The sequence below is a fragment of the Idiotropiscis lumnitzeri genome, chromosome 16 (assembly GCF_059441095.1).
Source record: "Idiotropiscis lumnitzeri isolate Australia: NSW breed Sydney's pygmy pipehorse chromosome 16, RoL_Ilum_1.0, whole genome shotgun sequence".
NCBI classification, from domain to species: Eukaryota; Metazoa; Chordata; class Actinopteri; order Syngnathiformes; family Syngnathidae; genus Idiotropiscis; species Idiotropiscis lumnitzeri.
Window position 1 is genome coordinate 15,001 of NC_142406.1, and position 12,500 is coordinate 27,500.

Consider the following 12,500-nt stretch of genomic DNA (forward strand, 5'->3'; position numbering starts at 1 on the left):
CTTTTTCGGAAAGGACCGCTCGGCTGACGCGGGCCTGGGCTCCCGCACCCCTCTCGTGGCGGGGCACCCGCGAGCGCGGCGGAACTCCCGTGTAGGGCATCTCTGGGCCCGTGTGGCCGACGGGCACGCGACAGGGTCGTCTCGGTCTCGCGACGAAAGCGGTTTCGCGCTGGTTGGTGCGCTAGAGGTCGATCCGCAGGCCGAAGGAACCGTCCACCCGAACACCCCGGCGCGAGGCCGGGGCCGGCAGGGGCCCTCCGATGGCGGGTCATGCTTGCCAATCGGTCAGTGGTTGGTGTGGTGCAGTACATGTCAGGGTGTGGGTGCGAGATGGGCCGGGAGGACCGCTCCTCCTGCGTCGGACCCCGAGTCATAGGAAGTGCCGTTTTGTCACAACCCCAGGGGTGGGGTGGGTAACGGTAGGGAAGTGCCGGCCAACGCGCAGAGGTCGACCCGCAGGCCGAAGGAACCGTCCACCCGAACACCCCGGCGCGAGGCCGGGGCCGGCAGGGGCCCTCCGATGGCGGGTCATGATTGCCAATCGGTCAGTGGTTATGTGTGTGCTGCGGTGCCGGCCAACGCTCAGAGGTCGACCCGCAGGCCGAAGGAACCGTCCACCCGAACACCCCGGCGCGAGGCCGGGGCCGGCAGGGGCCCTCCGATGGCGGGTCATGATTGCCAATCGGTCAGTGGTTGTGTGTGTGCTGCGGTGCCGGCCAACGCTCAGAGGTCGACCCGCAGGCCGAAGGAACCGTCCACCCGAACACCCCGGCGCGAGGCCGGGGCCGGCAGGGGCCCTCCGATGGCGGGTCATGATTGCCAATCGGTCAGTGGTTATGTGTGTGCTGCGGTGCTGCGGTGCCGGCCAACGCTCAGAGGTCGACCCGCAGGCCGAAGGAACCGTCCACCCGAACACCCCGGCGCGAGGCCGGGGCCGGCAGGGGCCCTCCGATGGCGGGTCATGATTGCCAATCGGTCAGTGGTTGTGTGTGTTGCGGTGGGGCCGGGAGGACCGCTCCTCCTGCGTCGGTCCCCGGGTCATGGGAAGTGCCGTGTGGCGGTGGTGGGGCCGGGAGGACCGCTCCTCCTGCGTCGGACCCGAGTCATAGGAAGTGCCGTGTGGCGGGGCCGGGAGGACCGCTCCTCCTGCGTCGGACCCGAGTCATAGGAAGTGCCGTGTGGCGGGGCCGGGAGGACCGCTCCTCCTGCGTCGGACCCGAGTCATAGGAAGTGCCGTGTGGCGGGGCCGGGAGGACCGCTCCTCCTGCGTCGGACCCGAGTCATAGGAAGTGCCGTGTTGCGCTGGTGGGGCCGTGCCCGCCAACAGCCTTCAGTGGTCGGATACCACGTTTGCAAGCTCCCCGCTGGAATGGGGACTTAGAAGAAATGAGGGGAAAATTCCCCCGGAGCTCCGTGCCTGAGGGCGGGCTGTGAGCCGCGCCGCGTCCGCCAACAGCCTTCCATGGTCGGACACCATTGTTCGCAAGTTGCCCGCTGGAATGGGCACATAGAAGAAATTTCGAGGATAACATCCACCAGAGCGCCAGGGCGGCCGTTATTGCAGTATGCGTCCGCCTGGCAGCTCTCTTCCGCGGGAACCATTGGGCAATTTCTTTCACGGAGGTGGACATAGAAGAATTTTTGTTTCTAAAAACGTGGTTCCTAAAAATGTGCCCCAGGTGTTTTGGAAAACCCGGGTAAACCTGGGAAGTAGGCAAATGACCCTCTGACTAGGGGTAAAAACGTTTGCCTACTGCAGCGCCCCTAATGCAATTCGGCGGAACTGCAACGCCCCTGGTCGCCTAAACGCTACCCCTGGTCGCCTAAACCTCACCCCTGGTCGCCTAAACCTCACCCCTGGTCGCCTAAAAGTCACCCCTGGTCGCCTAAATTGTCAACCCCTGGTCACCTAAATTGTCAACCCCTGGTCGCCTAAAGGGGACTTAGAAGAAATGAGGGGGCAAATTCCCCCGGAGCTCCGTGCCTGAGGGCGGGCTGTGAGCCGCGCCGCGTCCGCCAACAGCCTTCAGTGGTCGGATACAATGTTTGAAAGGTCCCCGCTGGAAAGGGGACTTAGAAGAAATGAGGCAAATTTCCCCGGAGCTCCGTGCCTGAGGGCGGGCTGTGAGCCGCGCCGCGTCCGCCAACAGCCTTCAGTGGTCGGATACAATGTTTGAAAGGTCCCCGCTGGAAAGGGGACTTAGAAGAAATGAGGCAAATTTCCCCGGAGCTCCGTGCCTGAGTGCGGGCTGTGAGCCGCGCCGCGCCCGCCAACAGCCTTCAGTGGTCGGATACAATGTTTGAAAGTTCCCCGCTGGAAAGGGGACTTAGAAGAAATGAGGCAAATTTCCCCGGAGCTCCGTGCCTGAGGGCGGGCTGTGAGCCGCGCCGCGTCCGCCAACAGCCTTCAGTGGTCGGATACAATGTTTGAAAGGTCCCCGCTGGAAAGGGGACTTAGAAGAAATGAGGCAAATTTCCCCGGAGCTCCGTGCCTGAGTGCGGGCTGTGAGCCGCGCCGCGCCCGCCAACAGCCTTCAGTGGTCGGATACAATGTTTGAAAGTTCCCCGCTGGAAAGGGGACTTAGAAGAAATGAGGCAAATTTCCCCGGAGCTCCGTGCCTGAGGGCGGGCTGTGAGCCGCGCCGCGTCCGCCAACAGCCTTCAGTGGTCGGATACAATGTTTGAAAGGTCCCCGCTGGAAAGGGGACTTAGAAGAAATGAGGCAAATTTCCCCGGAGCTCCGTGCCTGAGGGCGGGCTGTGAGCCGCGCCGCGCCCGCCAACAGCCTTCAGTGGTCGGATACAATGTTTCAAAGTTCCCCGCTGGAAAGGGGACTTAGAAGAAATGAGGCAAATTCACCCGGAGCTCCGTGCCCGAGGGCCGGCTATGAGCCGCGCCGTGCCCGCCAACAGCCTTCCACGGTCGGATACAATGTTTCAAAGTTCCCCGCTGGAAAGGGGACTTAGAAGAAATGAGGCAAATTCACCCGGAGCTCCGTGCCCGAGGGCCGGCTATGAGCCGCGCCGTGCCCGCCAACAGCCTTCAGTGGTCGGATACAATGTTTCAAAGTTCCCCGCTGGAAAGGGGACTTAGAAGAAATGAGGCAAATTCCCCCGGAGCTCCGTGCTCGAGGGCCGGCTATGAGCCGCGCCGTGCCCGCCAACAGCCTTCCTTTGGTCGGATACAATGTTTCAAAGTTCCCCGCTGGAAAGGGGACTTAGAAGAAATGAGGCAAATTCCCCCGGAGCTCCGTGCTCGAGGGCCGGCTATGAGCCGCGCCGTGCCCGCCAACAGCCTTCCTTTGGTCGGATACAATGTTTCAAAGTTCCCCGCTGGAAAGGGGACTTAGAAGAAATGAGGCAAATTCCCCCGGAGCTCCGTGCTCGAGGGCCGGCTATGAGCCGCGCCGTGCCCGCCAACAGCCTTCCTTTGGTCGGATACAATGTTTCAAAGTTCCCCGCTGGAAAGGGGACTTAGAAGAATTGAGCAAATTTCACCGGAGCTCCGTGCCTGAGGGCGGGCTGTGAGCCGCGCCGCGCCCGCCAACAGCCTTCCTTTGGTCGGATACAATGTTTGAAAGTTCCCCGCTGGAAAGGGGACTTAGAAGAAATGAGGCAAATTTCCCCGGAGCTCCGTGCCTGATGGCGGGCTGTGAGCCGCGCCGCGCCCGCCAACAGCCTTCAGTGGTCGGATACAATGTTTGAAAGTTCCCCGCTGGAAAGGGGACTTAGAAGAATTGAGTAAAATTCACCCGGAGCTCCGTGCCCGAGGGCCGGCTATGAGCCGCGCCGCGCCCGCCAACAGCCTTCCTTTGGTCGGATACAATGTTTCAAAGTTCCCCGCTGGAAAGGGGACTTAGAAGAAATTTGTGAAAATTCACACGGAGCTCCGTGCCTGAGGGCCGGCTATGAGCCGCGCCGTGCCCGCCAACAGCCTTCCACGGTCGGATACAATGTTTCAAAGTTCCCCGCTGGAAAGGGGACTTAGAAGAAATTTGTGAAAATTCACCCGGAGCTCCGTGCCCGAGGGCCGGCTATGAGCCGCGCCGTGCCCGCCAACAGCCTTCCACGGTCGGATACAATGTTTCAAAGTTCCCCGCTGGAAAGGGGACTTAGAAGAAATTTGTGAAAATTCACCCGGAGCTCCGTGCCCGAGGGCCGGCTATGAGCCGCGCCGTGCCCGCCAACAGCCTTCCACGGTCGGATACAATGTTTCAAAGTTCCCCGCTGGAAAGGGGACTTAGAAGAAATTTGTGAAAATTCACCCGGAGCTCCGTGCCTGAGGGCCGGCTATGAGCCGCGCCGTGCCCGCCAACAGCCTTCCACGGTCGGATACAATGTTTCAAAGTTCCCCGCTGGAAAGGGGACTTAGAAGAAATTTGTAAAATTCACCCGGAGCTCCGTGCCCGAGGGCCGGCTATGAGCCGCGCCGTGCCCGCCAACAGCCTTCCACGGTCGGATACAATGTTTCAAAGTTCCCCGCTGGAAAGGGGACTTAGAAGAAATTTGTGAAAATTCACCCGGAGCTCCGTGCCCGAGGGCCGGCTATGAGCCGCGCCGTGCCCGCCAACAGCCTTCCACGGTCGGATACAATGTTTCAAAGTTCCCCGCTGGAAAGGGGACTTAGAAGAAATTAGGCAACTTTCCCCGGAGCTCCATGCCTGAGTGCGGGCTGTTTGCCGCGCCGTGCCCGCCAACAGCCTTCAGTGGTCGGATACAATGTTTCAAAGTTCCCCGCTGGAAAGGGGACTTAGAAGAAATTATGAATATTTTTGTTTCTAAAAACGTGATCCCTGAAAATGTGCCCCAGGTGTTTTGGAAAACCCGGGTAAACCTGGGAAGTAGGCAAATGACCCTCTGACTAGGGGGGAAGAACGTTTGCCTACTGCAGCGCCCCTAATGCAATTCGGCGGAACTGCAACGCCCCTGGTCGCCTAAACGCTACCCCTGGTCGCCTAAAAGCTACCCCTGGTCGCCTAAAAGCTACCCCTGGTCGCCTAAACGCTACCCCTGGTCGCCTAAACGCTACCCCTGGTCGCCTAAACGCTACCCCTGGTCACCTAAACGCTACCCCTGGTCGCCTAAACGCTTCCCCTGGTCACCTAAACGCTACCCCTGGTCGCCTAAACGCTACCCCTGGTCGCCTAACTGACCCCTCGTGTGTGGGGATCAACGTTTGCCTACTAGGGCGTCCTCCGGCGGCCTCTCGGCAGTACTGCAGGCCCATTTTAGCCGAGCCCATTGAAATGAATGGGGGAATTTTATACGTTTTTGCCTTTTTTTCCCCCCCTCGTTCTTTTTGTATTTATTCATTTATTTCAACTTTTACCGACTCAACCGCCCTCCGGCGTGCCCTCGGCGGTCCCGCAAGCCCAATTCGGCCGAGCCCATTGAAATGAATGGGGGAATTTTATACGTTTTTGCCTTTTTTTTTCCCCCCCCCTCGTCCTTTTTGTATTTATTCATTTATTTCAACTTTTACCGACTCAACCGCCCTCCGGCGTGCCCTCGGCGGTCCCGCAAGCCCAAATCGGCCGAGCCCATTGAAATGAATGGGGGGATTTTCTACGTTTTTGCCTTTTTTCCCCCCCTCGTCCTTTTTGTATTTATTTACTTATTTCAACCTTTACCGACTTAGGGGCCACTTGGCACCGCCTGTGCCCGGGGAAGGTGCTCATATTCGGCTTCACTGTCAGGCAGCATGCACTCCTCCTCCGGAGCTTCCATTTGGGCAAACTTAGGGGCCGCTTGGCACCGTCCGTGCCCGGGGAAGGTGCTCCTATTCGGGCCAAGTGTGACACACGCCCGCCCTCCTCCTCCGGAGCTTCCATGAGGGTAAACTTAGGGGCCGCTTGGCACCGCCTGTGCCCGGGGAAGGTGCTCCTATTCGGCTTCACTGTCACACAGCATGCACTCATCCTCCGGAGCTTCCATAAGGGCAAACTTAGGGGCCGCTTGGCACCGCCTGTGCCCGGGGAAGGTGCTCATATTCGGCTTCACTGTCACACAGCATGCACTCATCCTCCGGAGCTTCCATAAGGGCAAACTTAGGGGCCGCTTGGCACCGCCTGTGCCCGGGGAAGGTGCTCCTATTCGGCTTCACTGTCATGCAGCATGCACTCCTCCACCGGAGCTTCCATTTGGGCAAACTTAGGGGCCGCTTGGCACCGCCTGTGCCCGGGGAAGGTGCTCCTATTCGGGCCAAGTGTGACACACGCCCGCACTCCTCCTCCGGAGCTTCCATTTGGGCAAACTTAGGGGACGCTTGGCACCGCCCGTGCCCGGGGAAGGTGCTCATATTCGGCTTCACTGTCACACAGCATGCACTCATCCTCCGGAGCTTCCATAAGGGCAAACTTAGGGGCCGCTTGGCACCGCCTGTGCCCGGGGAAGGTGCTCATATTCGGGCCAAGTGTGACACACGCCCGCACTCCTCCTCCGGAGCTTCCATTTGGGCAAACTTAGGGGCCACTTGGCACCGCCTGTGCCCGGGGAAGGTGCTCATATTCGGCTTCACTGTCAGGCAGCATGCACTCCTCCTCCGGAGCTTCCATTTGGGCAAACTTAGGGGCCGCTTGGCACCGTCCGTGCCCGGGGAAGGTGCTCCTATTCGGGCCAAGTGTGACACACGCCCGCCCTCCTCCTCCGGAGCTTCCATGAGGGTAAACTTAGGGGCCGCTTGGCACCGTCCGTGCCCGGGGAAGGTGCTCCTATTCGGGCCAAGTGTGACACACGCCCGCCCTCCTCCTCCGGAGCTTCCATGAGGGTAAACTTAGGGGCCGCTTGGCACCGCCTGTGCCCGGGGAAGGTGCTCATATTCGGCTTCACTGTCACACAGCATGCACTCATCCTCCGGAGCTTCCATAAGGGCAAACTTAGGGGCCGCTTGGCACCGCCTGTGCCCGGGGAAGGTGCTCATATTCGGGCCAAGTGTGACACACGCCCGCACTCCTCCTCCGGAGCTTCCATTTGGGCAAACTTAGGGGCCACTTGGCACCGCCTGTGCCCGGGGAAGGTGCTCATATTCGGCTTCACTGTCAGGCAGCATGCACTCCTCCTCCGGAGCTTCCATTTGGGCAAACTTAGGGGCCGCTTGGCACCGTCCGTGCCCGGGGAAGGTGCTTCTATTCGGCTTCACTGTCACACAGCATGCACTCCTCCTCCGGAGCTTCCATAAGGGCAAACTTAGGGGCCGCTTGGCACCGTCTGTGCCCGGGGAAGGTGCTCCTATTCGGCTTCACTGTCACACAGCATGCACTCCTCCTCCGGAGCTTCCATGAGGGTAGACTTAGGGGCCACTTGGCACCGCCTGTGCCCGGGGAAGGTGCTCATATTCGGCTTCACTGTCCGGAGCTTCCATTAGGGCAAACTTAGGGGCCACTTGGCACCGCCTGTGCCCGGGGAAGGTGCTCCTCTCCGGGCTAAGTGTGACACACGCCCGCACTCCTCCTCCGGAGCTTCCATTAGGGCAAACTTAGGGGCCGCTTGGCACCGCCTGTGCCCGGGGAAGGTGCTCATATTCGGCTTCACTGTCAGGCAGCATGCACTCCTCCTCCGGAGCTTCCATTTGGGCAAACTTAGGGGCCGCTTGGCACCGTCTGTGCCCGGGGAAGGTGCTCCTATTCGGCTTCACTGTCACACAGCATGCACTCCTCCTCCGGAGCTTCCATAAGGGCAAACTTAGGGGCCGCTTGGCACCGTCTGTGCCCGGGGAAGGTGCTCCTATTCGGCTTCACTGTCACACAGCATGCACTCCTCCTCCGGAGCTTCCATAAGGGCAAACTTAGGGGCCGCTTGGCACCGTCTGTGCCCGGGGAAGGTGCTCCTATTCGGCTTCACTGTCACACAGCATGCACTCCTCCTCCGGAGCTTCCATGAGGGTAGACTTAGGGGCCGCTTGGCACCGCCTGTGCCCGGGGAAGGTGCTCATATTCGGCTTCACTGTCCGGAGCTTCCATTAGGGCAAACTTAGGGGCCACTTGGCACCGCCTGTGCCCGGGGAAGGTGCTCCTCTCCGGGCTAAGTGTGACACACGCCCGCACTCCTCCTCCGGAGCTTCCATTAGGGCAAACTTAGGGGCCGCTTGGCACCGCCTGTGCCCGGGGAAGGTGCTCATATTCGGCTTCACTGTCAGGCAGCATGCACTCCTCCTCCGGAGCTTCCATTTGGGCAAACTTAGGGGCCGCTTGGCACCGTCTGTGCCCGGGGAAGGTGCTCCTATTCGGGCCAAGTGTGACACACGCCCGCACTCCTCCTCCGGAGCTTCCATTAGGGCAAACTTAGGGGCCGCTTGGCACCGCCTGTGCACGGGGAAGGTGCTCCTATTCGGCTTCACTGTCACACAGCATGCACTCCTCCTCCGGAGCTTCCATAAGGGCAAACTTAGGGGCCGCTTGGCACCGTCTGTGCCCGGGGAAGGTGCTCCTATTCGGGCCAAGTGTGACACACGCCCGCACTCCTCCTCCGGAGCTTCCATAAGGGTAGACTTAGGGGCCGCTTGGCACCGTCTGTGCCCGGGGAAGGTGCTCCTATTCGGCTTCACTGTCACACAGCATGCACTCCTCCTCCGGAGCTTCCATAAGGGCAAACTTAGGGGCCGCTTGGCACCGTCTGTGCCCGGGGAAGGTGCTCCTATTCGGCTTCACTGTCAGGCAGCATGCACTCCTCCTCCGGAGCTTCCATAAGGGTAGACTTAGGGGCCGCTTGGCACGGCCTGTGCCCGGGGAAGGTCCTCATATTCGGGCCAAGTGTGACACACGCCCGCCCTCCTCCTCCGGAGTTTCCATGAGGGTAAACTTAGGGGCCGCTTGGCACCGCCTGTGCCCGGGGAAGGTGCTCATATTCGGGCCAAGTGTGACACACGCCCGCACTCCTCCTCCGGAGCTTCCATTTGGGCAAACTTAGGGGCCGCTTGGCACCGCCTGTGCCCGGGGAAGGTGCTCATATTCGGCTTCACTGTCAGGCAGCATGCACTCCTCCTCCGGAGCTTCCATTTGGGCAAACTTAGGGGCCGCTTGGCACCGCCTGTGCCCGGGGAAGGTGCTCATATTCGGCTTCACTGTCAGGCAGCATGCACTCCTCCTCCGGAGCTTCCATTAGGGCAAACTTAGGGGCCGCTTGGCACCGTCTGTGCCCGGGGAAGGTGCTCCTATTCGGCTTCACTGTCATGCAGCATGCACTCCTCCTCCGGAGCTTCCATTTGGGCAAACTTAGGGGCCGCTTGGCACCGTCTGTGCCCGGGGAAGGTGCTCATATTCGGCTTCACTGTCAGGCAGCATGCACTCCTCCTCCGGAGCTTCCATTTGGGCAAACTTAGGGGCCGCTTGGCACCGCCTGTGCCCGGGGAAGGTGCTCATATTCGGCTTCACTGTCACACAGCGTGCACTCCTCCTCCGGAGCTTCCATTTGGGCAAACTTAGGGGCCGCTTGGCACCGTCTGTGCCCGGGGAAGGTGCTCATATTCGGGCCAAGTGTGACACACGCCCGCACTCCTCCTCCGGAGCTTCCATGAGGGTAGACTTAGGGGCCGCTTGGCACCGTCTGTGCCCGGGGAAGGTGCTCATATTCGGGCCAAGTGTGACACACGCCCGCACTCCTCCTCCGGAGCTTCCATAAGGGCAAACTTAGGGGCCGCTTGGCACCGTCTGTGCCCGGGGAAGGTGCTCCTATTCGGCTTCACTGTCACACAGCATGCACTCCTCCTCCGGAGCTTCCATAAGGGCAAACTTAGGGGCCGCTTGGCACCGTCTGTGCCCGGGGAAGGTGCTCCTATTCGGCTTCACTGTCACACAGCATGCACTCCTCCTCCGGAGCTTCCATAAGGGCAAACTTAGGGGCCGCTTGGCACCGTCTGTGCCCGGGGAAGGTGCTCCTATTCGGCTTCACTGTCACACAGCATGCACTCCTCCTCCGGAGCTTCCATGAGGGTAGACTTAGGGGCCACTTGGCACCGCCTGTGCCCGGGGAAGGTGCTCATATTCGGCTTCACTGTCCGGAGCTTCCATTAGGGCAAACTTAGGGGCCACTTGGCACCGCCTGTGCCCGGGGAAGGTGCTCCTCTCCGGGCTAAGTGTGACACACGCCCGCACTCCTCCTCCGGAGCTTCCATTAGGGCAAACTTAGGGGCCGCTTGGCACCGCCTGTGCCCGGGGAAGGTGCTCATATTCGGCTTCACTGTCAGGCAGCATGCACTCCTCCTCCGGAGCTTCCATTTGGGCAAACTTAGGGGCCGCTTGGCACCGTCTGTGCCCGGGGAAGGTGCTCCTATTCGGGCCAAGTGTGACACACGCCCGCACTCCTCCTCCGGAGCTTCCATTAGGGCAAACTTAGGGGCCGCTTGGCACCGCCTGTGCACGGGGAAGGTGCTCCTATTCGGCTTCACTGTCACACAGCATGCACTCCTCCTCCGGAGCTTCCATAAGGGCAAACTTAGGGGCCGCTTGGCACCGTCTGTGCCCGGGGAAGGTGCTCCTATTCGGGCCAAGTGTGACACACGCCCGCACTCCTCCTCCGGAGCTTCCATAAGGGTAGACTTAGGGGCCGCTTGGCACCGCCTGTGCCCGGGGAAGGTGCTCATATTCGGCTTCACTGTCACACAGCGTGCACTCCTCCTCCGGAGCTTCCATTTGGGCAAACTTAGGGGCCGCTTGGCACCGTCTGTGCCCGGGGAAGGTGCTCATATTCGGGCCAAGTGTGACACACGCCCGCACTCCTCCTCCGGAGCTTCCATGAGGGTAGACTTAGGGGCCGCTTGGCACCGCCTGTGCCCGGGGAAGGTGCTCATAGTCGGCTTCACTGTCAGGCAGCATGCACTCCTCCTCCGGAGCTTCCATTTGGGCAAACTTAGGGGCCGCTTGGCACCGTCTGTGCCCGGGGAAGGTGCTCATATTCGGGCCAAGTGTGACACACGCCCGCACTCCTCCTCCGGAGCTTCCATTTGGGCAAACTTAGGGGCCGCTTGGCACCGCCTGTGCCCGGGGAAGGTGCTCATATTCGGGCCAAGTGTGACACACGCCCGCACTCCTCCTCCGGAGCTTCCATTTGGGCAAACTTAGGGGCCGCTTGGCACCGCCTGTGCCCGGGGAAGGTGCTCATATTCGGGCCAAGTGTGACACACGCCCGCACTCCTCCTCCGGAGCTTCCATAAGGGCAAACTTAGGGGCCGCTTGGCACCGTCTGTGCCCGGGGAAGGTGCTCCTCTCCGGGCTAAGTGTGACACACGCCCGCACTCCTCCCCCGGAGCTTCCATTAGGGCAAACTTAGGGGCCGCTTGGCACCGCCTGTGCCCGGGGAAGGTGCTCATATTCGGCTTCACTGTCAGGCAGCATGCACTCATCCTCCGGAGCTTCCATAAGGGCAAACTTAGGGGCCGCTTGGCACCGCCTGTGCCCGGGGAAGGTGCTCCTCTCCGGGCTAAGTGTGACACACGCCCGCACTCCTCCCCCGGAGCTTCCATTAGGGCAAACTTAGGGGCCGCTTGGCACCGCCTGTGCCCGGGGAAGGTGCTCATATTCGGCTTCACTGTCAGGCAGCATGCACTCCTCCTCCGGAGCTTCCATTTGGGCAAACTTAGGGGCCGCTTGGCACCGCCTGTGCCCGGGGAAGGTGCTCCTATTCGGGCCATGTGTGACACACGCCCGCACTCCTCCTCCGGAGCTTCCATGAGGGTAGACTTAGGGGCCGCTTGGCACCGCCTGTGCCCGGGGAAGGTGCTCATATTCGGCTTCACTGTCAGGCAGCATGCACTCCTCCTCCGGAGCTTCCATTTGGGCAAACTTAGGGGCCGCTTGGCACCGCCCGTGCCCGGGGAAGGTGCTCCTATTCGGCTTCACTGTCATGCAGCATGCACTCCTCCACCGGAGCTTCCATTTGGGCAAACTTAGGGGCCGCTTGGCACCGCCTGTGCCCGGGGAAGGTGCTCCTATTCGGGCCAAGTGTGACACACGCCCGCACTCCTCCTCCGGAGCTTCCATTTGGGCAAACTTAGGGGACGCTTGGCACCGCCCGTGCCCGGGGAAGGTGCTCATATTCGGGCTAAGTGTGACAGACGCCGGCCTATTACCCCCGGAGCGATGGAGCTGGGGGCGCTCGCTCCCCGCCCGTGCCCGGGGAAGGTGCTCCTCTCCGGCCTAAGTGTGGCAGACGCCGGCCTATTACCCCCAGAGCGATGGAGCTGGGGGGCGCTCGCTCCCCGCCCGTGCCCGGGGAAGGTGCTCCTCTCCGGGCTAAGTGTGGCAGACGCCGGCCTATTACCCCCGGGGCGATGGAGCTGGGGGGCGCTCGCTCCCTGCCTGTGCCCGGGGAAGGTGCTCATCTCCGGGCTAAGTGTGGCAGACGCCGGCCTATTACCCCCGGAGCGATGGAGCTGGGGGGCGCTCGCTCCCTGCCTGTGCCCGGGGAAGGTGCTCATCTCCGGGCTAAGTGTGGCAGACGCCGGCCTATTACCCCCGGAGCGATGGAGCTGGGGGGCGCTCGCTCCCTGCCTGTGCCCGGGGAAGGTGC